A 27,717-nucleotide genomic window follows, 5' to 3' on the forward strand; every position below is an offset into this window, starting at 1 on the left:
AGGCTTCCACACCTCAGGCTTCCTTTAGGCCTCACGTCTGAGAGCCACCACCTTCACTTGTTCCTGTTTCCCACAATAATGTAACTCATCCTGTCATTCCTGGAATAAAACAGAACAAAATGTAAATTTGGTTTGACTTGAAATATTAGTAATTCGACATTCACTTTACATATCTATAGAGGTGAAAATTCTACTGTGTTTATTTAAGTAAATTTAATGTGATCATCCAGTGAAAATAACCCTGATAATCAACGACAGTGAATGAACTGAATAATATGTGAATCTTTGCACAAGTTCTTGCAATGAAAATTCAATTTTATTTAATGCTTGTCACCCATTACACCATGGGCATTGTTATTAGGGAATAAAGTAATGGAAGGATATCAGAGAAAATCAATAGACTTTATGTTTAGCTTCACTGCAATAATGAACCAAAACAATATTTGGAAATATGGTTAAACTACATAACAATGTTTCCAGTGTCATTATTAACATGAAAACTATTTTAGTTTGCAAGTTGTTTTATACTAAGAATAATTGGAAATGAATTGAGATTATTAATTGACCATTTAAAATATATTGTGAAGAGAATAATCATATATATTTTTTGGAGGAAATTAGGAAAGTAAATAAATACATATACATTGGTATTAATAGTTTTAAAATGTTTGGAAGTCGACTAGGATTATTTGATTGAGAGATGCTGCATGATTTTAAAGACTATTTCACCTTTTTCATTTCATTGTTGGTTTCACTAGAATCTGTTGTGGTCTAAGCTCTTGTTGTGTGCAATGGGCTGTCACTAATAGCTTCATTAACCTGCGAGTCTCAGATCAGGTTTCCTTTGTCTGTAAGTCAGTCTGTAAGTGCGCGACACACCTGCTTTTCTGAGGGGAAACATATTCTTTTCACTGAGAATGGTTTTTACCGCACACCATAAGCAGGGAAGTGTTTTTCCAAAGAATTCCAATCTTTATCTATAAATCTGATGGTATCTGTGTTTGTCAGTTTGTGGAGGATTCAGCCCCTTTGTTCCAAGCTGTTTTTATACAAGCAGTTGGTTCATTAAGTCTTTGCCAAGAATGTTGTTTACTTTCCCCTTTTACTGTGATTCTGCAGATTAGAATATTCTGAGAGTCAGTAATGGTCAATAACTGAACATTGAATGATTTTGACTCTAACAGAGCAGTTGCCTTGTTTTCAGCTAATTATTCGTTTTTTTATTTCCTGGTTGTGTAGAATGTTACAGAAACAGGCTCTGAGCAATGTTTCCATTCACTTGTGTTGGAGTCACTGACAGCCACGTGGTCAGTCAGTTTGAGGCTGATGGATCAATTTCTCTGACCTTTTACATGATGACACTGTTGGAGTATTGATGTTGTTAACCACATTAACTGGGCTGGAGTTGACTGATCGTACATTGCCACTTTCTGAACCTCAGGCTGTGTCTCTGGGCAGTAAGTCTCTAAAAACAGTAATGTGACAATGCGCAAGGATCATCTGTTTTGATTTAAATTGTGATTGTAGCACTGCTGCTTCACAGCATCAGGTACAAGGTTGGAGTCCAGCCTTGGTCAACGGCCTGTGTGGAGTCCCCACATTCTCCCCATGATAGTGTGGGTCCCCTCCAGGTGCTCTGGTTTCCTCCCACAGTCCAAAGATGTGCAGGTGGATCAGTCATGCTAAATTGTCCATAGTATCCAGGATTGTGCAGACTAGGTGGATCAGCCATGGGTCATGCAGTGTTACAGTGATAGCGTGCTCTGGTTGGTGATGTTCTTTGGATGGTCGGCGCGATTTGATGGGCCAGTGCTCTACTTCCACACTGTAGGGACTCTATTCTATGATTGAGGATAAAGGCTACACAGCCGGGTGTCCTTGGAGAAGGACCATGTGGTGTGTATCAATTCTCTCGATGCCTTTAGATAGAGGTGGGCACCGCAGGGGATACAGTGCTTTATCCCCACCGCTGCCCCCTCCCCACAACTCTACTTTGATTTAGTCCCTTCTCACTCTGTCACTTGTAATGGTTTGCTTGGCCCGTAATGGGCTTTCTTTGGAAATATTCAATTGGTTACACAAATGGTTTACTGTTGGTGGTGATATGTCTAGATTAGAGTGGTGCTGGAAAAGCACAGCAGGTCAGGCAGGATCCGGGAGCCGGAAAATCAACGTTTTGGCAAAAGCCCTTTTCCAGCACCACTCTAATCTCGGCTCTGGTTTCCAGCATCTGCAGTCCTCACTATTGCACTGCTGGTGATTATATGTTAACCAAAAGCAAAATGGCATAATGATGATTTTGATGGTGGGAAGGTTGCTGTGATAACATTTCTGTGTCAGGGAAATGGGGAAAAAGAACGCTTCGCAGCTCACAGAAGGAGACCTGAAAAGCAATTACATCAAACCAAAGGTTCAGACAGGGAGGGAATATTTCCCTGGAGCTTGAGTAACTGGAAAGTGATGGTGTCCGTGACAAAAGGGATTTTGTTTTACAGTGGTTGAGAGTTTTAAAACTGTTATATTCAGACAGTTTAATTTATTTTCTTTAATTTTATTTGCTTTGCAAAAAACTTTTACAACATTTTAAAACCAAAATTTACAAACTTTGTGTTAAAGATAAATGTTAAATAAAATCCATCAAACCTTCCCTCACTGAAACCTGTTGTGGAAGTGCAATCTCCTGGAGAATCCCTGCCCACTCCTTCCTACCCGGGCTCCATGGCTATATACATACCTGGGAGATAGCAGCAGGAGGAGACCATTCAGCCTTTCAATCCTGCTCCACCATTCAATGGGAAACAGCTGACCATCCAGCTCAGTCTCCTGTTCCTGCTGTGCTCCAATCCCCTTTCATGACTTTACCTCGAAGAACTATATCTAAGTCCTCCTTTGGCTTCACTACCTTTTGTTCCAGTGACGTGGCGGTGTTACTGTGTGGGTGTAGGCGGGGGTAATGTGATGGTGCTGCCTCCTGGAGGATGCACTCAGCGTCCCTCACCATCCTGCAGTAACATCAACTGGGGTTCAGCAACTAGAGATAGAAACCATTTCCAGGATATGGGCATCACTGGCTCAGCCAGCATTTATTCCCCATCTCTAGTTACCCTTGAGAAGATGGTAGTGAGCTGCTGTCTTGAACCATTCACAGTCCATTTGGTGCAGATAGACCGACAATGCTGTGAGGGAGTGTTGCAGGATTTTGGCGGAGTGATTCTCTATCTTTGGTTCTTCAAATGCTGGTTAACATAATCACAATCTGCACATGATTTTGAGATTTCAGTCTGCAAACCTTCACCATGTAGCACCCTGTATAAAGGAATATGTACAGGTTAGAAATTCAGAGCAGACAATTCTAGCTTCTTTGGAATATCTTTTTCCCCTTTCTTCCCCCGAAGCTGTAACCCTCCAGCCCACTTACTCTCTCCCATCATTCTGACTCTGCTACCCCCTAATGTACACCCTCCCCATTCTCATGGAGTTACTGATAAACAGATCCATGCCACCACTTCCCGTCCCTGGTCAGACTCAGCACCCTTTCTGGGTTCACTTCCTTTCCCTTCAGTTGCTGCAAGTCAATAATGTAACAGCAGAATGAAACACAAGGAAACAGAAAGGGAGGTGGCAGATCCTGGACAGAAGAGGAACCTTCAGGCTGGGAGAATGGGTCAGATCCTTCTTTGTTTCCCATTTGTTGATTCCCAGCATTACAATGAATTGGGGATGGAGAGTGGTCCTACATGGGTGTGGTGACCCCCTAACAGATCAATACCAGAAGCAGATGCATCCCTTCAGCCAATCACAGTGTGAAATACTTTCTGCAAAGTATACTTACCTAAAACACATGCTCCAAAACCCGCCCACATTCTGTACATGTACAGTGCGGGGTTTCCCCACACACGTGTGGTCCCTGCCACAGGGATTGTGGGTGTTGTAGTCCCCAAGAAGCCACTGGAGCCCTGTCTCTGGAAAGTGTATGAAAAATGTGGACTGGAGGGTGTTGTGTATAGGATCCCCATTCAGACACACGGGACATATGGGCTGTCACTGGGTTTTACTGAGACACCTGCTTCCACAACCTGATTTACTGATGTAAGGAATATAGATTCAGCCAACTGGGGCGTGGGAAGTGAATAGGAGGAGCAGATTTTAAGCAGAGGTGGCTCAATGGTTAGCACTGCTGACTCACAGTGTCAGGGACCTGGATTTGATTTTAGCCTTAGGTGACTGTGTGGAGTTTACACGTTCTCCCCGTGTCTGAGCGGGTTTCCTCTGGGTGCTCCCGTTTCATCCCACAGTCCAAAGATGTGCAGGTTAGGAGGATTGGATATGCTAAATTGCCCACAGCGTCCATGCATGTGCAGGTTAAGCCATTAACCACGGGAAATACAGGGAATGGGTGAGTCTGCACTGTAGGGATTCTATTCTAATTTCATGAAGAAGAATGTACCTATCTCAATGTGCTGTGAATCTGTGGAATTCCCTCTTCAAAATGCAGTGGATGCCAGGACAATGAGCAGATTTAATGAAGAGATACAGATGTTGAATTTGCAATGAGATGAAGGGTGAGAGAGAGCAGGCAGGAAAACCCAGCTGAGACCGAGGTGAGCTCAATCATCACCGTATTAAATGGTGGGGCTGGTTCGAAGAGCTGCATTCCCTCTCCTGTACCCAGTGCTCATCTTCTTATGGTAATCACTGGAAAGCTGAATCCAAAACTCACCACCCTCCCCAAAGGAGTCATGATTTGGAGATGCTGGTGTTGGACTGGGGTGTACAAAGTTAAAAATCACACAACACCAGGCTGTAGTCCAACAGGTTTAATTGGAAGCACACTAGCTTTTGGAGCGACGCTCCTTCATCAAGTGATTGTGGAGGGCTCGATCATAACTCAGAGTTTATAGCAAAAATTTGCAGTGTGATGTAACTGAAATTATACATTGAAAAATTAATTGTCTGTTAAGCCTTTCATCTGTGAGAATACAGTGATAGTTTGACTTCTTTCATGTGTAAATCACAAAACCCTTCTTTTTAAAGTTGCATTCTCAGGTTAGCTGCTAACAATGGTTTATAGTGAGACAATATGTTGAAGGTGTTAGTTCCCTTTGTTCTCTGCCTATGACCTGATGTTTAGATTGATCCTCTCTCCACAGTCACCACGCTAACATGGACTTGGCTGTACCTCAGTAATTTTCCCAGTCACACTGACATTTGAAATATTCACCCACGGACAGAATACACACCTTCCCTTCCACATGAAAAAGGCCAATGATATTCAGATCGGCACGGATCAAGTAACTATCAAAACTGAAAATGAAGTTCAATTTAAATTTCTCATCTGCAAATCTGCCCTTTCGGTTCTCTACAACAGAGAAAACAAGTCACCACCGTTAACACAGGATGGAAATTCATAAGACAATTATAGTATTAAATTGCAGTTTCTTTGTTCCCCCAAAGCTTTAAATCTCAGTCTCACAATTTCTCTCTTCTGTGAGCTGAAATCCAAAATAATCTCCTCACTCCTTCCCTCCACACCTAGTTCTAACTCTCTCCTCTCTTTGAATTCAGCTTCCTAGCTCCTGCCTACAGACTAAAAACCAAAAAAAGGGGTGGCACGATGGCACGGCAGCCCCACAGCACTAGGGTCACAGGTTCGATTCCAGCAATCCAAAGATGCGCAGGTCAGGTGAATCGGCCAGGCTAAATTGCCCATAATATTAGATGCATTAATCAGAGGGAAATGGGTCTGGGTGGGTAACCCGAGGGTCGGTGTAGACTGTTTGGGCCGAAGGGCCTGTTTCCACACTGTAGGAAATCTAATCTAATCAAATCAATGAGTCTGACTCGGAGCCTCCTGGGTGTTGGTGAATCCTCCCCACACCTCCCAGGGCTTCCTTCTGGGACAGAACGGACTGACGTTTTCCCCCCCAATCTGGAACCTCTTATTTATTCCCCTACTCCGATCCTCTGATGAGAACCATCCTGCACACACTGGCCAAATCATATCTGGTTGAATAAAAATGAACTAAAATGAATGTTCCTCTCCGTAACATCCCTGAATCTTCACCCGAGTTCTGATAACTTTCTGCAAAATACTCCCCCACTGATACGCCGACCACTTGTCCCGATACCAGGGGAGGGGCCATTCCCCTGGGACCTGTTCCCAGAGGGAGGAAGGGAGTGAGCTGCCAATGAAAGATCAATCCCACACACCCACAGCCGCTCTCCCTGGCACTGACCCACCTTGCACATACACCAACAATTGCCCAGCACTGCGCCCATGCACCGGTCTCCCCTCCTGCTGAGCATGCTCCAGATCACACAGGAGCCTGAGTGATTGACAGCAGCCACTGCCCAATAGGGTGGAGGGGGCGGGGCTGGAGGACTGGGACAATGGGATTGTAAACAATGAATGAATGTGGAGGACACTGGGGGATGGACAGGTCAGTGAGGGACATGAGCAGTGCAGCAGCAGGAGGGGATCCTGGACAAACTGAGCAATGGGAGAGTCTAACAGGAGAGAAACTACAGGAAGGTTTTGTTTAGAGGCTCAGGCAGGGACAGCTGGGAGACAGTATGGCCTGGTGGCTTGGGCAGGTTTTCCAATCAGCCACTTCAAAGATGCTGTCACTCAACTTTGAACCTGATCCTCCTGGTCCAGAGGTAAGGACACTACCACCATTTCTTGGTGGACTAGAGGAAAGAAGGGAAGATGTTCTCCGTCTCACTCACATGGAAACTCCATGAGCTCCTACCACTTACTGTCTCTGGTGGGGATGGAGGAGACAGAGCAGATGGGAGCAGGGTTAGGGATATAGGGACTGCCTTTGAAAAGGAACTCACTGTGTTGGTGATATTAATAAGACTCGATACACAGTCACTAACACAAAGCTGGTGTACGTGAACTTTATCCAGAATATGAACACCCATAACTGGGTGACGCAGACTCCAATGTACAGAGTTAAGTCCTGTATACTATTAACAGCTTTGTGTGTGAGAAATCACGTTTCATGAACTTAAGTCAGGGCAAAAGGGTGGAAATCATCTACATGGTCTTCAGTAAGGCGTTCAAGAAGGTTCCCCATGGGAGATTAGTTAGCAAGGTTAGATCTCACGGAATACAGAGAGAGAACGAGCCGTTTGGATACAAAACTGGCTCAGAGGTAGAAGACAGAGGGTGGTGCCAGAAGGTTACTTTTCAGATTGGAGACCTGTGACCAGTGGGGTGTCACAAAGGATCGGTGCTGGATCCACTAATTTTCATAATTTATATAAATGATTTGGAAGTGAATATAGAAAGTATTGTTAGTAAGATGACATCAAAATTGGAGGTGTAGTGGACAGTGAATAAGATTATCTCAGATTACAACGGGATCTTGGTCAGATGGTTGAGGATTGGCAAATGGAGTTTAATTCAGATAAATGTGAGGTGCTACATTTTGGAAAAGCAAATATTAGCAGGATGTATACACTTAATGGTAAGGTCCTCAGGAGCGCTGCTGAACAAAGAGACCTTGGAGTGCAGGTTCACAGCTCATTGAAAGCAGAATCGTAGGTAGATAGGATAGTGAAGAAGGTGTTTAATATGCTTTCCTTTATTGGTCAGAGCACTGAGTATAGGAGTTGGGAGGTCATGTTGCGGCTATACAGACATTGGTTAGGTCATGCTTGGAATATTGCGTGCAATTCGGGTCTCCTTCCTCTCAAAACAATATTGTGAAACATGAAAGGGGTCAGAAAAGTATTACAAGCATGTTGCCAGGGTTGGAGGATTTGAGCTATAGGGAGAGGATGAATACACCGTTTTCCCTGGAGCGTCACAGGCTGATGGGTGACCTTATAGAGGTTTATAAAATCAGTAGGGGCATGGATAGGGTAAATACACAAGGTCTTTTCCCTGCGGTGGGGAGGAGGTACGATGGGGGGTGGGAGACAGAGGGGGGAGACTGAGAGGGGAGGGTGACGGTTAGCTTGTAGATCTACAACACAATCCTGTTCCTGTTTTCTCCCCATCCCCTTCAATCCCTCTGAAGGGCTCAGAGTAAGTGCACAGACCCTGGAAAATAGAGCTTTAGGGTGACCAAGTGCTGAAGGTTGCATTTGGGACGTTGACCTTTATTAGTCTGTGCACTTTATCAATAAATGGACCTGGGTTCAATTCCACTGTTCTGGATTCATGTCAGTGGCCACAGACACGCCTGTCTCTGACCCTGACGACTGGATCCCCTGTCACTATAGCTCTGCCATTCTCCTTCCTCCCGTTCTGTGCAGCAGAGCTCTCTATGGGGTCATGAACCTGGCTGTTGCTGATTTCCCCTGAGAGGCAACCCCATCTGTTCCCTCCCTTATAGAATCCCAAGCGGTGCACAATATCTGTATGAGAAGCGAAATGATCATGGGGCGTCCTGCACTCCCTTCCTGAGCCTTTTGCTTGATATGATGGTCACCCATTCCCTTTCTGCCTGTGTAACCCTCACCTGCAGTGTGACTAACTCACTAAACGTGCCGTCCATAGCATTCTCAGTATTGCTCCACAGTGAGTCCACTCTCAGCTCCAGGTCTGAAAAGCAGTTTCCCAGTAGCTGCAGATGGACACCCTTCCTGCACACACAGCCGTCAGGGACACTGGAAGTGTCCCTTATTTCCCACATTGTACAAGAGGAGCGCCCCACGGGTCTGAGGGCTCCTGTAACAATGTGTCTCTAGTTTCAGCTAGTTACTCCCATTAGGAGAATTTAAGTGAGCAAAAACCTTCCTTCTCTTCCAACATTTCCATTATCATCAAAAGCCCCGATCTTTACTTAAGCTGACATTTTACACTTTAAAAACTGTTTTAAAGAAAACACTCAGCAGGTATCGCTTACAACTTGGCTGTTCCCTTTGGGAACATGTGAATTGCTGAATGGCCTGGACTAAAACTGAAGCTGTGGTTCACCTTCTCCCTGTCTCCCCTCGCTCTATTTACACCCAACTCCAAAACACTCTCATTGAACCAAGCAGCCCTCACGGTGCAGCCCTGTCATTTTCATTGTCTGCTCACACCTACACTGCCCTCAGCCTCCTGTACTGTTCCAATGCATCTCAATGGGAGCTGAAGAACTGCATCTCATCTTTCAGTTCAGCCCTTTGTAACCCCAGAGTCAATACGGACCTCAGCAGTTTCTGAATGAACAGACAGTTGTCAAAACCTGGAACATTCCACCCGAAATGGTGCTGGAATTTGAGTCCATAAGGAATTTTAATCAGAAGCTTGCAGGGAATTGAAAATGAGGAGTTTACAGGTTAACATCAGAAAGTGGGTGATTGGGTCTAAATCTGACAGTTCCTATGTAGAGACGAGGTGTAATTTGGACAAATCTGTGTTCCCTCTCAGGGCCCAGAATTGAGCACAAACCCAAAGGGTGATCCCTTGGAACATCTTTCTGCTTTTTGCTTGAAAAAAAGAGATACTTTCCCACAGACAGAACAGACACACCTTTCTCCTTCCCCAGTTAAATGTCAATGGTATTCCGATCCTGATGACCCTGCTGACGATAGAAAGTTGATTTTGAGATCCCTGTCTCAATTATTAAATAAAATCCTATAAAATGAATTCACAAAATAAAACTCACAGTCAGTGCAGGCTGAACAGTAAAGACAAATACTTCTCTTGGTATGTGTTTGATGTGTAAATGCTCCTCTTCAAATCACCCCGACCCCACCCAGGAAGAGGATATGCCCATGCGCCTCGCTGTACCTTGTCCCCAATAAAGATGGTGGCCATAACCCAGAACCCATCACCGCCTGAGGCCCACAGCCGTTTTCCCATTTGCTGTAAACGTGGGACCAAGAGTTTCTAATTCAGGCCTAACTACCTGTACAGAGTGTAATTAAACCCTTCCAGTCTAAACTGATCCAACTCCCCTTTCCTCCTCCTGCACACACTAAGGGTCACTCTAGGTCCAGTGACCCTCACTCAGAACTGACTGCAGCTGGGAAAATTAGAATCCCTACAGTGTGGAAACAGGCCATTCGGCCCAACAAGTCCACACTCACCCTCTGAAGAGTTTCTCAACCAAACCCATTCCCCGACCCTATTATTTTACATTTACCCTGACTAATGTACCTAACCTATACATCCCTGAACACTATGGGAAATTTAGCTTGGCCAATTCACCATACTGCACATCTTTGGACTGCAGGAGATAGGGGGTAAAGAGTAAATAATAGGTGGGGACAGAGCCCAAAAGAAAAAATAACATTTGGAAAGAAAGGAGTAGATAACAATCTGCTGGGAGGGTGAATAGCTGTGAATGGAGGGGACAGGAACCTGTGTCTGGCAGCAGCTCAGTGGAGGTGCTGGAAATGGCAGTTGATGATCTACGTTCTGCTGCAAAACTGACCCTGAGCTTCCAGCTGCCTGCTACTTTAACACACGAACCTGTTCCCTGGCCAACATCTCTGTCTCATGCTTACTGCAGTGTTCCAGTGAAGCTTGATGCAAGCTGGCAGAACATTCCAGAACATTCCATAACACACCATATTTCAAGGACTGCAATTTCCCCTCCTACGTGGTCAACAATACCCTCCAGTGTATCTCCACCACTTCCCGCACCTCTGCCATTGAACCACACCTCTCCAACTGCAACAAGGATAGAACCCCCCAGTCCTCACCTTCCACCCAGATACAACGCATCATCCTCCGCCATTTTCACCACCTACAATCAGATCCCACCGGAGATATATTTCCCTCTCCATTCCTTTCAGCATTCCACAGAGACCATTCCCTGTGAATCCTAGTCAGAGCCATGCTCCCCAACAACCCACCTTCCACTCACAGCACCTTCACTTGTCAATACAAGAGGTGCAAAACCTGTGCCTACACCTCCCCCTCACCTCCAACGGACCATTCCCCATCCAGCAGAGATTTTCCTGCACATCCAAACACCTCACCTATTATGGCCTTTGCTTTCGATGTTGTCTCCTGGGACACCAACTTGCGGAATGTTTCAGGGAGCATTTCTGGGACACATGCACCAACCAACCCCACCATCCTGTGGCTGACCACTTCAACTTCCCTACCCACTCCTCCAAGGACATGCAAGTCATGGGCCACCTCCACCACCAAATCCCAGCTACCCGACGCCTGGAGGAAGAAATTGGGACCCTTTAACCACAGAATCAAGGTTTCCTCATCTCCCCTCCCCTGCCTTATCCCAGATCCAACCCTCCAACTCGACACCACGCCCTTAAACTGTCCCACCTGTCCACTTTCCTTTCCAATTATCCACTCCACCCTATCTCCATTACCCTCTAACTACATCTACCCATTGCCTTCCTAGCCCACTTCCCACCAACACCACACATCCCTCTTATTTATCTCTCAGCCTTCTTACTTCCCACCCCACTCCCAATCCCGGCATTCCTGATGAATGGAATATGCCCAAAACGTCGATTATCCTTCTCCTGGGATGCTGCCTGACCTGCTGTGCTTTTCCAGCGCCACATGTTAACGCAAGTTGGAAGAACAACACCTTATCTTCTACTTGGGGACCCTGCACCCCTCTAGCCCCAGTATCAAAATCAATAATTTAGGTCCTGAACTCTCCAATGTCCTAGCGCCATAGCCTCTTAACCCACACACCAGGCCTTGTTAGTACATAACCTACCATTACACATTAGCTATAGTTAGCCACCAACAGTCCCCATAAACGGCTATTCACCCTGCCCCAGCCAGATCGTTATCCACTCCTTTGTCCAACTGCTCCCATCTCTTTGGACTCTATCACCACCTATCATTTACTCCTTAACCCCGATCTTCTGCATATATACCAACATTTTTTTTCAGTAGCATCAGTTCTGAGGAAGGGTCAGCAGATCCAAAATGTTAACTCCGATTTCTCTTCACAGATGCTGCCAGACCTGCTGAGCTTTTCCAGTATCTTTTGGCTGTTGAGTGAGATTTACAGCATCCGCAGTTCTTTTTGTTCTAATTTACCAGGAATTTCTAATTTAAGTCTAGCAGCCTAAAACTGTGCGTTTATAAACCCTCCCAGTCCACAATAACTCAATTTCTTCCCCAGACTTTGCAGTCTCTCCCACTCCCTTCACACTCATGAGGACCTCTCTCACAGTGACACTGCGCCTGCACAGCTCATGGCCATGTGTTGGCCTGCTGGACCCACCCCAATTCACTCCCATTGGCCGAAGGATCACGCCAATTCTCCTATTGGTCTGAAGCTGCTGTCAATCACCTGGGCCCCATTGTGACATGAGTGGGCTCCTCCCAAGAGCATCGGATGATGAGGGGTGACCTCATAGAGCTTTATAAAATCATGAGGAGTATGGATGGGAAAAATAGACAAGGGCTTTTCCCTGGGGTGGGGGAGTCTAGAACAAGAGGGTGTAGGTTTAAGGTGAGAGGGGAAAGATTTAAAAGGGACCCAAGAGGCAACTTTTTTCATACTGAGATGGGTGCCTGTATGGAATCTTCTGTTTGGGGAAGTGGTGGAGGCTGGTACAGTTACACCATTCGGCATCTGGATGGGTATGTGAATAGGAAGGGTGTAGAGGGATATGTGCCAAATGTTGGGATATCTGGTCGGCATGGACCAGTTCAACCAAAGGGTCTAATTCCATGCTGTATGTCTCTTGGACTCTGCCCTGGGATGAGCTTCATCATTCACAGTGAATGGGGCAGTAACGCAGAGCACAGGGGTTTGGGGCTATTCAGCTGTACTGGCCCCTCTGGAGATGGTGCCAGTCTATCCCAACTCACCTCCCATTTGTCTGTAGCCTTCCAAATCCTTCCTTAAAAAAGTTAAATTCCAAATTTGTTTTCTCAATAACTACTGAATCTGCGTCCAAACTGTTCTGAGCATCTGGAACTTAGTGAGTACAATAATCTTCACATTTTTAACCTGTTTTATTTGCCATTTACCTGAAGGTAGTTACTCAAAATTGTGACGTTAATAATTTCTCCGTCTGTCTCTCTGTAAATTAAATATCCTGGAAACAAATCTGCTCCTGGTCGAAATCCCTGCCTAACCTTCTCAGCTCCAAGGAGAATTAGTTGATCTTCTGCTAACTCTCCATAAAAGAGAAACCCATCTTAATTTTAGTAGTGCCATAAAGATGTACAGCAGAGAAACAGACCCTTCGATCCAACTTGTCCATGCCGACCAGATATCCTAAATTAATATCATCCCATATGCCAGCTCTTGGCCTGTATCCTTCTAAACTTTTGCTAATCACATACAACATCTCAAAGGCATAACTGGGTAATTGTACCAGCCTCCACACTTCCTCTGGCAGCTCCTACCACACACGTACTATGTTCAGCTGGAAACATTGCCCCTTAGATCCCTTTTAAATCTTTTCCCTCACACCTGAAGCCTGTGCCCCCAAGCTTTGGACTCACATATCCTGGGAATAAGACTCTGGGATTTCATCCTATCCATGCTCCTCACAACTGTATCCGATGCTCCAGGGGAAACAGCCCCAGCCTATTCACCCTCTATCTATATAGCTCAAACCCTCAACCCTAGCAACATCTTTGCAGATCTTTTCCGAACCCTTTCAAATTTCATAATATCATTCCGATAGCGGGGAGACCAGGACTGAAAGCAGAATTCCAGAAGTGGCTGAATCAATGTGCTGTGCAGCCGCAGAATGACATCCCAACTCCACTACTCAATGTACTGACCAGTAAAGGCAAGTACACCAAACACCTTGTTCACTACCCTGCCTATGATTCCACTTTCAAGGAACTATGAACCTGCACTGAAAGATCTCTTTGTTCAGCAACACCCCCCAGGACCTTCCCATTAAGTGTATAATTCCTGCCCTCATTTGCTTTTCCAAAATGGAGCACCTCACATTTATCTGAAATAAACTCGATCTGACAATCCTCAGCCCATTTGATTGAAGTCCCATTGTACTCTGAGGTAACCTTCTTTACTGTCCAGTGCACCTCCAATTTTGATGTCTACTGTAAGCCTACTAACTATACCTCATATATTCACACACAAATCATTGATATAAATGATGAAAATCAGTGGATCCAGCACTGATCCTTACACCATATTGCTCATCACAGGCCTCCAGTCCGAAAAGCACTACTCTCCGTCCCCAACCTTCCCGCCAATTTGTATATAATAGCTGGCTCTCTCTGCATCCCATGGTGTCTAACTTGCTAATCAGTCTGTTATGTGGAACCTTTTTGAATGTCTTTCTGAAGTCCAAGTTAGTGATGTATGTACAAAGCCATGCTGACTATTCCTAATCACTTCTTGCCTTTCCAATTACATATAAACCTGTCCTTCAGAATTCCTTCCAACACCTTGTCTGCCACTACCCTCAGGCTCACCAGTGTATTGTTCCCTGGCCTTTCCTCATCACCTTTCTCAAATAATGGCTCCTGTCTTGCAGCACCTCACCTCCGGCTATCGGTGGTAGAAATATCTCAGCGAGGGACCCGAAAATCACTTCCCTAACTTCCCACAAAGATGTGACATACACCTGATCAGGTCCCACAGATTTACTCAGCTTTCTGTATAAGACATCCCGTACAACCTCCTCTGTAATATGGACAGTTGTCAAATCATCACTATTTATTTCTCCAAACTCTCTCGCTTCCATATCCTCTTTCAGTAAAAGCTGACATGAAATCCTTGGGTAGTATCTCTCCCACCTTCTGTGGTTCCACAGACAGCCTTGTTGATCTTTGAGGGTCCCTATTCTCTGCCTGGTTACTCTTTTGTCCTTAGTGTTTTGTAGAATCTCTTTGGGTTGTCCTTAAACCTCTTTCCCCCCAAAGCTCTCTCATGTATCCTTTTTGCCCTCCTGTTTTCCCTCACGTGTACTCCTACTGCCCCATACTCCGAGGGATTCACTCAAACCCAGCTGTCCGTAGCTGCCATATCCCTCCTTCATCTTTTTGACCAGACCCTCAATTTCTCTAGACACACAGCATTCTCTACACCTACCAGACTTGGCTTTAACAGGAACATACTGTCTATGTTCTCTTGTTGTCTCATTTTCACAGGCCTATGGAGGCAATGGCAGATGAGGACATGGAAACAGTCACTCTCAGTAAAGAGGTAGTGTTGGAAAAGATAACAGCCCTAAAGAACATGGGTCTCCTGGCCGTGATGGAATGCATCCCAGGGGACTAAAAGAGATGGTGAAGGGTTTATTGTCCTTCCTTGCTAGAGGGATGGTTATGCTGCAGTTGTACAGGGTGCTGGTGAGGCCACACCTGGAGTACTGTGTACAGGTTTGATCTCCTTACTTCAACAAGGATGTACTGACACTGGAGGGGGTGCAGAGGAGGATCACTAGTTTGAGTCGGGGGTTGAGAGGATTGGTGTATGTGGAGAGACTGAATAGACTGGGATTATACTTGTTGGAATTTGGAAGAATGGGAGGCTGTATTGGAAAAAATAAAATTAAGAAGGGAATAGATAAGATAGAAGCAGGGAGGTTATTTCCATTGGGGGGCGGGTCAGTCTAGAGAGCACAGCGTCAAAATAAGGGGGTATCTGATTTAGGACAGAGTTGAGGAGGAACTTCTTCAGCCAAAGGGTTATGAATCCGTGGAATTCCCTGCTGAGTGTAGCAGTTGATGTTATCAACTTGAATGTCTTTAAGGCAAAATGTAGATTTGCAAACAGGAATCGAATTAAGGGTTATGGTGAGAGAGCAGGAAAGTGGAGCCGAGGCCATGAAAAGATCAGCCCTGATCTTATTGAATGGCAGTGCAGGCTTGAGGGGCCAGATGGCCTACCCCTGCTCCTATTCCTTCTGTTCTTATGTTCCCACTTTCCAGCCGTCCCTTTACCTGGGGGTTGCAAAGAAATATTGAAAGTTCTTGCCTTGTACCATCAAAATTCACCTTTGTCCAATTTTGAACACCAACTTTTAGATCTGATCTATTATTTTCTGCAACTATTTTAAAACCAGTAGAATTGGCGTCAAAGAATCCCAAGTGTGGAAGCAGGCCATTCGGCCCATCACATCCACACTGACCCTCAGAGCCTCCTATCTTACCCCTGTAACGCTGCATTTCCCATGACCAATCCACCTAGCCTGCACATCTCTGAACATTTCCCCATGGCCAATCCACCCACCTGCCTATCCCTGAACAATACGGCAATCCAGCCTGGATTCTCCACCCAACCTGCACACCTTTGGACTGTGGGAGGAAACCAGAACACCTGGATGAAACCCACACAGACAACCTCAATAAGGTGATCGTCCTGTTCTTATTTCCCAGTTCCACCCAAGTAATTTCAACGGGCGAACCCCCATGAATATCCTCCCTAAGCACAACAATAATGTTATCCCTACTCAAAAACACCATTCCACCTTCTCTCTTATCCCCCTTTCTACCCTTCCTCATATCTATTCCCTGGAACATTAAGCTACCTGGCCTGTCCAACCTAAGCCACGTTTCTGTCATACCCACTATATCCCAGTCCCATGTTCAAAACCATATCTTAAGCTCATCTGCTTTCCCTGTAAAACCTCTTGCATTGAAATAAATGCAGTGCAGTGCTATCAAAAGGACAGACTGATGGGCAGAGGGGGTGGGATGGCCCTGTTGATGAGGGATGACGTTCAGTCCCTTGGGAAAGGGGGATACACAGAATCAGGAGATGTAGAGTCAGATTGGAGGGTGGCTAATGTTATCCCACTTTTCAAAAAACGTTGGGAGAGATAAAACAAGGAATTATAGACCGGTTAGTCTGATGTCAGTGGTGAGAATGACGCTGAGTCAATTACAAAAGATGAAATTATGGCTCATTTGGATAGCAGTAAAAGGATTTGTCAGAGTCAGCATAGATTTACAAAGGGGAATATACTGACTTGGATTGAAAATTGGCTGGCTGACAGGAAGCAAAGAGTAGTGATAAACGCTTCCTTTCGGAATGGCAGGCAGTGACTAGTGAGATACCACAAGGTTCGGTGCTGGGACCGCAGCTGTTTACAATATACATTAATAATATAGATGAACATCTTAAAAGTAATATTAGCAAATTTGCTGATGACACAAAGCTGGGTGGCAGGGTGAAATGTGAGGAGGATGTTATGAGAATACAGGTTAACTTGGACAGGCTAGGTGAGTGGACAGATGCATAGTAGACTCAGTTTAATGTGGATAAATGTGTGGTTATCCACTTTGGAAGCAAGAACAGGAAGGCAGATTACTATCTAAAAGGAGTCAAGTTTGGTAAAGGGGAAGTACAACGAGATCTAGGTATTCTTGTACATCAGTCAATGAAAGCAAGCATGCAGGTACAGCAGGTAGTGAGAAAGCTCACTGCATGCTGGCCCTCATAACAAGAGGAATTGAGTACAGGAGCAAAGAGGTCCTTCTCCAGCTATTCAGGGCCTGGTAAGACCGCACCTGGAGTATTGTGTGCAGTTTTGGTCTCCACATTTGAGGAAGAGTATTGTGGCTATCGAGGGAGTGTTGGGTAGGTTCACGACGTCAATTCCCGGAATGGCGGAATGATCATATGTTGAAAGATTGGAGCGATTGAGCTTGTGTACACTTGAGTTGAGAAGAATGAGAGGGGATCTGATTAAGACCTACAAGATTATTAAAGGGTTGGACACTCTGGAGGCAGGAAGCATGTTTCCACGGATGGGTGAGTCCAGAACCAGAGGACACAGTTTAAAATAAGGGAGAGGCCATTTAGAAGAGAGTTGAGGAGAAACGTCTTCACCCAGAGAGTAGTGGACACATGGAATGCACTGCCCCAGAAGGCAGTGGAGGCCACGTCTCTGGGTACTTTCAAGAAAGAGATGGATAGAGCTGTTCAAGATAATGGAATCAAGTGTTACAGAGATAAGACAGGAACAGGATACTGATTGTGGATGGTCAGCCATGATCATAATGAATGATTGTGCTGGCTCAAAGGGCAGAATGGCCTATTCCTGCACCTATTGTCTATTGTACCTTGTCAGTCCGACCTCATTCTGTGCCTTGCCCTTGCCTGTCTAACTTCTCAACTGTACCAGCCTCAGGGTTACCTCCTTTCTCACTATCTCTTTAGGTTTACCCCCACGCCCTCACTGGTTTAATGCCTCCCGAGTAGCACTAGCAAATCTCCCTGCTTGGATATTAGACACCTTCCAATTCAGGTGTAATCCATCCTTGTTATGCACGTCACCTCTCCCCCAGCAGAGATTCCAATGATCCAAAAATGGGAATCCTTCTCCCCTGTATCAGATCCTTGGCCACGCATTCATCTGCTCTACCCTGCTATTCCTACTCTCACTAGCATGTGGCACAGGGAGTAATCCAGATATTACTACCCACAAGGACCTGCTTATTATCCTCCAGGCTAATTTGCTATATTCTCTCATCAGGACTTCATCCTTTTCTCTGATGTCATTGGTACCAATGTGCAGCGACCTCCCACTGATCATTCTCCCCTTTCAGAATATTCTGCACCCTCAGAGCCATCCTTCACCCAGACAGTAGGGAGGCACCACCCCATTCTGATGTCTCACTGTCAGCTACAGAAACTGCAGTCTGTGCTGCAGACTAGAGAGCCCCCTATCACCATCGATCGCGTGGAACCTGATATACCTCACATTACACTAGATCCATTACACTAGGAACTTAGCTGTCAGTGCGATATTCCCCTGAGAGTGTGACCCCAACGCTTTCCAAAACAGTATACTTGTTTGAGATGGAAATAACCACAGGACACTCCTGCACTACTTGCCCTCCACTCCTCCATTTCCAAGAGGAAACCCATTTACCTGACTGGATTGGCAGTTTTCCTACCTTTCTGAAACTGCCACTTATCACACCCCCTGGCTCCTGTAAGTTCTTCATTACCTTTAACCATCGCTCCATCTGATCCATGAAATCCTACAGGATTTGCATCCTCACTTCCTGCAACAGACAATCAGGATCATTGAAACTTTCCTTAATCTCCTACATCCAACAGGAAGAGCACATCACTGCACGAATGGCCATCTCTGCACATTAACAGTCCACAGACCCAGAAAAAGGCACCCAGTCTTACAGCTTTACAAAACACGACTATAGAATAAATTAGTACCAATATTTCATATTTAAAAACTTAATCAAAGTGTATCATAAGATGTGTATTTAAAGAAATAAACTGTCGCTGTACTGAATGTTGTAGCTTTACTCAAATAAAACAGACTAAGATTTATCTTTGAAGAGACCGAAACCCACTGAGCTGTGAGTCACAGATGAAGAGCACTAAACAGAACCTTCGGTCAAATTTGTCCATGCCGACCAGATATCAGAACCTAATCTTATCCCTCTTGCCAGCAGCTGGGCCATATCCCTCTAAATCTTTCCCATTCATGTCAAGTATCCTAATGCCTTTAAAATGCTATAATTGTCAGCCTCGACCACTTAATCTGGCAGTTATATGCACCATACATGCACCCTCTCTGCGTGAAAAAGTTGGTCCTTAGTTCCCTTTTATACCTTTTCCCTCTCACCCTCAACCTATGCTCTCTATTTCTGGATTTTCCTACTCAGGGAAAAGACCTTACCTGTTTACCCTATCCATGCTACTAATGATTTTATAAACCTCTATGGAGGTCACCCCTCAGTCTCTGATGCTCCAGGGAAAGAAAGCCGCAGCCTTTTTGCTCTCTTCCTGCAGCTCAAACCCTGGCAATATCCTTGTAAATCTTTCATGAACCTTTTCAAGTTTCACAACATCCTTTCGATTGACGGAGAACAGAATTGCACACAATATTTCAAGAGGCCTAACCAATATCCTGTACATGACCTTCCAACTTCTATACTCAATGCTCTGATCAATAAAGGAATGTATTCCAAACACTTTCTTCAATATCCTATCTACCTGCAACTCTGCGTTCAAGGAAATATGAACCTGCACTGCAAGATATCATTGTTCATTAACACTATCTAGGAATTTGTCACTAAGTGTATCAGTCCTGTTAAGATTTGCTTTACCAAAATGCAGCACATCACATTTATCTCAATTAAACTCCATCTGCCACTTCTCACCCACCTGAACAACATCCTGTTTTAATCTGATGTAACCCTCTTCGCTGTCCACTATACCTGCAATTTTGGTGTCATCTGCAAACTTACTAACTATACCTCCTCTGCTCATATCCAAATCATACAAATAAATGACGAAAAGTAGTGGACCCAGCATTCATCCTTACGGCACTCCACTGGTCACATGCCTCCAATCTGAAAAACAACCCTCCACCACCACGCTGCTTTCTACATTTGAACCAGTTCTGTATCCAAATGGCAAGTTCTTCGTGTATTTCATGAGATCTAACCTCGTTAACCAGTCTTCCATGGGGAACCTTGTCGAGAGCCTTACTGAATTCCATAGATCATGTCCACTTCTCTGCCCTCATCAATCCTCTTTGATAAGTCTTCAAATAACTCAATCAAGTTTGTGAGACATGATTTCCCACGCACATAGTCATGCTGACTATCACTAATCAGTCCTTGCTTTTCAGAATACACGTGCATCTTGCTCCTCAGGATTCCCTCCAACAACTTGCCCAGCATCAATGTCAGGCTCACCGGGCGATAGTTCCCTGGCTTGTCCTTACCACCTTTTTTAAATAGTGCACCACGTTAAACAACCTCTCGTCTTTCAGCATGTCACTTGTGATAATCGATGATACAAATATCTCAGCAAGAGGCCCAGCAATCACATTCCCAGCTTTCCAGAGATCTAGGGTACACCTGATCAGGCGCTGGGGATTAACCAAGCTGTACGGGTTACAAGACACCCAGCACGTCCTCCCCTGTAAGATGGACATATTCAACATCTATTTCCCCACATTCTATATTACCCATGTCCTTCTCCACAGTAAACACTGATGCAAAATATTTAATTAGTATCTCTCCCATCTCCTGTGGCTCCACGCGTAGGCTACCTTGCTGATCTTTGAGGAGCCCTATTCTCTCTCGAGTTACCCTTTTGTTCTTAATGTATTTATAAACACCCTTGAGATTATTCATAACCCTATTTGCCAAAGCTAGCTCATGTCCCCATTTTGCCCTCCTGATTTCCCTCTTAAGTATACTCCTACTGTCTTTAATGCTCAGGGTTTTTTTTAAGGATTTTTGGAATGGAATAAATGCAAAATATTACATCTTGAAAAAACAAACAAGGGCAGAGTTACACTAATTAAAAACATGGCCACGAGTAGCGCTATGGAACAAAGAGGCCGATCTGTTCGGGTCTTTCAAGTATGTGTCACATGTAGACAGGGTGGTTCAGAAGATGCTTGGCACATTTGCCATCATTTCTCAGACCTCTGAGTACAAGAGTTGGGACGTTATTTTGGAGACTTTTCTGGAATTCTGTGTCCAGTTCTGGTCATGCTGATATCGGGAGGACATTATGCAGTTGGAGCGGATTCAGAAGCGATTTCCCAGGATGTTGATTGGAATGAATAGTTTGAATTATAAGCAGATGCTGGATAGGCTGCGACTTCTTTCACTGGCGCGCAGGAGGCTGAGGAGCGACCTTATTAGACGTTTCTCAAATCATGGAGGGGTGGTATCAGTAATGTGAATACCAGGTGTCCTTACCAGGAAGGGATGCGATTCAAGACTGAGTACATGCCTTTTAAGGTGACAGCAGAACGGCTTTAAAAAGGTGTTCGGAACCTTTTATAAAAAAAATTGTTCAGACAATGGTTTATGTGTGGAATGAACTATCAGAGGAAGTGGTAGTTGTGAATCAAATTACAACTTTAGGGTGGCACAGTGACTAGCACTGCTGCCAGGGCCCCAGGTTGGATTCCAGCTTTGGACAACTGTCTCTGTGGGAGTTGCACATTCTTCCAGTGTCTGCATGGGTTTCTTCCAGGGGCTCCAGTTCCCTCCCTAATGAGAGAGCAGCCCTATGGTCTGGGCGGACAATGCTGCCGTTACCTTTTACACAGTGATGCCACTGTGTCTCTGGGGTGGGGAGAGGGAATGCTGAAGGTGGTACATGGGAGATGTTCACTTTCATTAATATTGTTGGGGGCTGCACTGATGCAGGCAAGTGGAGAATGTTCCAACACAATCCTGATGTGTGCCTTATAGAGAGCAAACAGACACTGGGGAATCAGGGGTTTGGGGAAACTGAGGTTGTTCTCTTTGTAGCAGAGGCAATTGAGAGGAGCTGTGACAAAGGGGTTTAGAAAAGTTACCTGTGTAATAACAAACCTTACATCCATCAGCTCATTATACAAGGAGTACAGGACACATATTAAAGGTTTGGGAAGATTCAAAGGAGAACTTTTATGCAGCAAATGGAATTCAGATGGAATACAATACTCACACACAATGCGAATATCCAAGTCCTGATGAACTGACTAATTCAATCAGAGTTTGGTGTTATAATGACTGAGATTACCATCTGAATGTCCACCTGTAGCATCCTGTAATACAAGTTTATAAAATCCATCACTGTCAGTTCAGGTTAGAAACTCACACCATCCCCTCCTCCTGGCCCAGGATGACTGGACACATTACCCCTTGTGGAGATCAGCAGTCAGTTCACAGGGAAATCTATGTGTGCTTCTAGGAGTTTCCACCTTGGGACTTCATGTGACTGAACAAGTCAGATCTTTGACACATGGGACAGAATGTTCCAAGAGTCAGTGAGATGTGGAGAGCAGGATTTGCTTCTTTCGTTTTCCTTCTGTGCTGCTGCTGTGCCTCATCAGAAAGACATGGGGTGTGAAAGGCTCATGCAGTTCGATGGGCAAGTTGCCTCCATTCTGACCAATGGGCAGCAAGCTCCTCCCATAGAATATCTCTAAAAACAGAGCAACTTTGCATGCTTCCCACTGCCCAGTGCTCCCAGTAAATGTTTAGAAGAATGATGGGGTGGGGGGGGGGGGGGGGGGGGGAGCTCCTAGAAAAGGCGTAAAGTTCAAAGAGGATTGAGAAGAGTGAGAGATGCACAGGAGAAGGGGGCAACAAGTTGCCACATGGAGTATGAATTTGGGAAAATGGGAAGTTGGTCATTTTGGAGGAGATAATAAAAGAACAGAGTGCTATTTACTTGGTGGAAACTGTAGAAAGCTGCACCACAAAGGGACCAGGGGTAATTGTGCAGGAAACACAGAAAGCTCGCAGATTCTAGGTCAGTCACAAAATCAAGGGTTCTGTTTCAGATTCATCAAGTTTAAGCCAACACAGACACAGGTAAGGATTTTCAGTAGCAATGGAGCTGGGATGAGGTGGAGACAAGCAACGTTTAAGAGATTGGAATTCCTGTTTGTGTTTGTGTAGATGTGTGATCACAAAATCACCTTGGGGTTACAGATATGACAGCGATGTTGTGAAGAGTCTAGTTCTATCTCACACTGCACCCAGCGAGAGAGAGGGGCTTAGCAGTGAGGGAAAGGAATTTGTAATACCAACTGAAGGCAATGGGTTTAACCATTGCAATGTTTCATTGGAGGAAATTGCAGCTAACTGAGTAGTGGGAGTGTGATAAACAGTTTGATAACTGAGTAACAGTGGAGCAATGGAGAGGGATGATGGGGAGAGAGAGCTTGACATTGTCAGTGTACATGTGAAACCTAACACAGCGCTTTTGGACGATGTCACCTCCTGGCAGTATGTCGGTGAGATACAGGAGGGACACCACATACAAGGAATTCAGAAAGGAAAGGGAGAGTAGAGATGGAGCAGGATTTACAAATGATGGGGAGGTCAAATGCTGGTTTTTCTTGCAGAATGAATGAGAAGGACATAACCAGGAAAGACAGACAGACAGAACAAGGAACAATACCTGTGAATTGGCGACGGGGAGTGATGAGGAGGAAACAGAATTGGAATATCTGTAGTTTAGCGAGACTAGTGAAAGATCAAGATGAGCTCTGATAAGACTTAGCAAGAGACTGGAGAACGATGCAAGTTGGGACATAAATCAGGAACACCATGTGAGGCAGTTTGGCTCGGTGGGCTAGTGGGAGGGAGGGAAGCAGCAGAGGCAGCTGGTCGGATTGTCTCAGTCTTAGTGACAGAGAAACTCAATGTGTTTCTTGCTCTTGTTATTGGAGGGAAGGATGAAGGAGACAGGATGATGGACAGTGTTTTACAAAGAAACAAAACCAGGGTTCGTAATATTTAAAATGAGTGAACAAACCTAATGTATTTAACTTTTATCCAGAATATTAAAATGTACAACTGAAGTCACTATTTGAATCCCAGCTTGTCAGATGGTGGAATCTGAATTCAAGAAAAAAATAACTGGAATTAGGAATCTCCTGATCTCCATGGAACCATTGTCAATGGCAAAAACGATCCTGCCAACCTGACAGTCGCCTAACAAGCTACTCACTGTAGTAATCACTGCAAAGTCTCAACAAAGGAATGAAACTGGATGGAGCACTCGGCATCTAACAAGGCATTAGGAAATACAACCACAGAATCAGCCCTCTCCACTCTGCAACATCCTGCTCACTAACATCTGGTTGTTTTGTGCCAAAACGTGGCGAGCTGTTTCACAGACTAGTCAAAGAACAGCCTGACAAAGTCATACTGACAGAGTCATCCCTTACAGATAATGGCCAGACACCACCATCACCATCCCGAGATATCGAGAGTGTGATGATGGAAAAGCACAACAGGTCAGGCAGTATCCGAGGAGAAGGAGAATCGACGTTTCGAGCCTAAGCCCTTCATCAGCCTGAGCTGCTGTGCTTTTCCAGCACCACACTCTCGACTCTGATCTCCAGCATCTGCAGTCTTCTCTTTCTCCTGAAATCTCTGGATATGTCCTGTCCCACCAGCAGGACAGATCAGGCAGAGGCGATGGCATAGTGGTGTACACACAGGAACCATTTGCCCTGGGAGTACTCAGCATTGACTTTGGACACCAGGAAGTCTCATGGTTCCTGCTGATTACCACGTACCATGCACCCTCGGCTGATGAATCAGTGTTCCTCCATGTTGAATAACACTTGGAGGAAGGACTGAGGCAATAAAATGGTGACAAGTGTACTCCCCGAGTACAGGATTTCAATGTCCTCTACCAAGAGTAGCTCAGCTGCAGGATTACTGACTGAGCTGGTCGGGTCCTCAAGGACATAACTGCTCAACTGGGTTTGCAGCAGGAGGTAACGGAACCTGCAAGTGGGAAAAACATACTAGATCTTATCAGTATGAATCTACCAGCTGCAAATGCATCTCTCCATGACAGTATCGGTAAGAGTGACCATCCCACAGTCTTTGTGGAGACAAAGCCTCGCCTTAAAGTTGAGAAAAACTTCCCTTGTGCTGAGTGGTACTATCACCGTGCTAAATGGGACAGATGTAGGAACTCAAACTGGATCTCTCTGAGACACTGTGGGATAACAACAGCAACAGAACTGTACTCCAGCACAATCTGTAACCTCATAGGTTTGTACATCCCACAATCACCCATCACAATGAACAGGAAAGGAGGGTATGCCATGAGCAGCACCAGGCATACCTAAAAATGAATTACCAACCTGGTGAAGCTACCAAGCAGGACCATCTGCATATCAAACAGCATCAGCACCAAGCAACAGAGCTAAGTGATCCTACATCCAATGGAGTGGATCAGGGCTCTGCAGTTCTGCCACACCCAGTTGTGAACGGTGATGGACAATTAAACAACACGTTGCAGGAAGCACCACAGATATCCCCACCCTTACTGATGGAGGGGCCTCACACATCCATGCAAAAGATAAGATGACAGCTTTGCAGCAATTTCCAGCCAGATGCAAAGTGGGATGATCCATCTCAGCCTTCTCCAGTGTTTCCTAACATCACAGATGTGAGCTTTAAGCCAGTTCAATTTAGTTTGAATAATACCGAGAAATGTTTAAGTAGTGTAAAGGCTATGGGTCCTGCTAACATTCGGGCAACAATACTGATAGTTTGTGCTCCAGAACTTGCCACCCACCAAACCACGTACCGCTCCGGCACTGGCATCTACTGACAATGTGGAACATTGCTCAGACATGTACAACACAAAAACACAGGGCAAATCCAACCCAGGAAATTTCCCTCTGTCAGTCCACACTCGATCAACAGTAAAGTGATGGAAAATGTTATCAACGGGGCTATCAAGCAGCAGCTGCTCAGCAACAGCCAGCTCAGCGACACTCATTTTAAGCTCCACCAGGGCCACTCAGCTCCCGATTGTGTTACCGCCTGATTCACAACCTGACAACCAGCTGGATCCCAGAGGCGAGGTGAGAGTTACAGCCCAGTCCCACTCCAACACTACTATTTCTATCTGATTCCACCCTCACCTCAGCTCATATACTCAAACTATCATCCATTGTATGTAACCTCCAGACTTAATTATCCAAACACACTCCTGGCCAGCCTCCCAAATTCAACCTTCCTGTAATCGACAAGAAAAATTGAAAGCTCTATTGCCCACGTGCTCACTTCTCCCCAAACATGTTCATCTGTCAAAAGGATCCTATTCATAAGCAACAACAATTAAAAATTCTCATTCTTGATTATATTCCTGGCTGTGATTATCCCTAGCTCCCTGCACCACACATCCTTTGAGACCTCGACAACCCATTTTCTTTTAGATTCCCAACGACTTGTTAATTCATTACTTCAACTGTGTGGCTGATTCTCCAGTTGCCAAAGCACAAACTGGAATTTGCAGACAAAACCTCACATATCTGCTTCCCACCGTTAAGACATCCCTCAAAATCTGCTTTGTGGCACCTGTTTTGGACACTTGACCAAATATCTCTATATCTGGCCTTATATCTAAAGTTCTCAATCGTATTTTTGTGAAATTATAAGAATGATGATAAAACTACAAAGTTCTTGATTTGGACATTATCTTCAAATCATCACTGTTTCTGGAATGAATAATCTGTAATGTCTCTTACCCAACCACATTGTGGGAGCACCTTCACCACACAAACTGCAGCTGTACAATAAAGTCAAGCATCACCCTCTCCCCAGGCAACAGGGCTTTGGCATTAATCACTGGGATCTGTGGAAGGAGAAATACACATGATGTTTCAGGGAGTGCAAAACGGATTAAAGGGAATGAAAATGGTGCAGAATTTGATAGTCAGAAATGGAAGGAAAATACACTTGCTTATTGGAAAAAGGAATTCTTGACTGTCAAAAATATTCAAGAAAAAAGTAATCTGATAATAGAGCAGCACATGGTCAGGGGCTGGGCCACCGTGAAAAACTCATTTACAAAGGGTCTGCAAAAGTAATAATACAGTATTAAACAGACCAAAATACCCCCATGGTTGGAGAGTGAGGAAGCTAGACATTGACAAAGTGGTCCTGAGGGAGCCCAGAGGTGAATCAGAGCAGGATTGGCTGCTGTCGTCACAATGACTCTGTACCAGAGAGAGGCTGCACATGCGCCTGGCTGCACCGTGCCCCCTACAAAGATGGCGGCTCCGCACGTGTCCAGTGAATCGTTGTCCCGAATAAAGATGGCGGCGCTCACTCAGGCCTGCAGCCGCTGAGGCAATTCCGCATTTATTGCAAAAATGGGACTGGGACGTTCAAACTTGTGTTTTCCGACGAGCCCAATTTGTTTGTAAAACCTCTCCGCTCATAGCAACACAGTGTTTCTCCCGTTTCCCTGTTTATTTCTTTCCTTACCATATTCTTCCTCTCCATAAGTTCCCGAGCATTCATTACAGCGACTCTGCGCCGCGCGCGAGGGTGATCACGTGGTTCAGTTTAGCTCCGCCCTTCGTTCA

At 45.1% G+C, this 27,717-nt stretch overlaps 1 long non-coding RNA gene across 5 annotated transcripts; it reads right to left on the reverse strand.

Moving 5' to 3' along the window:
- LOC132810145 (uncharacterized) lies at positions 1-27,688 on the reverse strand. Of its 5 annotated transcripts, none has more exons than XR_009642752.1 (4): positions 27,617-27,688; positions 26,875-26,981; positions 22,311-22,410; positions 1-99 (listed from the first exon to the last, which is right to left on the reverse strand). It is a non-coding gene; the product is annotated as an uncharacterized LOC132810145 (long non-coding RNA). The 5 variants fall into 5 exon arrangements; XR_009642750.1 differs by lacking the exon at positions 1-99 and adding an exon at positions 2,531-3,306; XR_009642754.1 differs by lacking the exon at positions 1-99 and adding an exon at positions 9,217-9,524.
- Positions 27,689-27,717: the final 29 nt, after the last annotated feature.

Source organism: Hemiscyllium ocellatum, unplaced genomic scaffold, assembly GCF_020745735.1.
Source record: "Hemiscyllium ocellatum isolate sHemOce1 unplaced genomic scaffold, sHemOce1.pat.X.cur. scaffold_154_pat_ctg1, whole genome shotgun sequence".
Taxonomy (NCBI): domain Eukaryota; kingdom Metazoa; phylum Chordata; class Chondrichthyes; order Orectolobiformes; family Hemiscylliidae; genus Hemiscyllium; species Hemiscyllium ocellatum.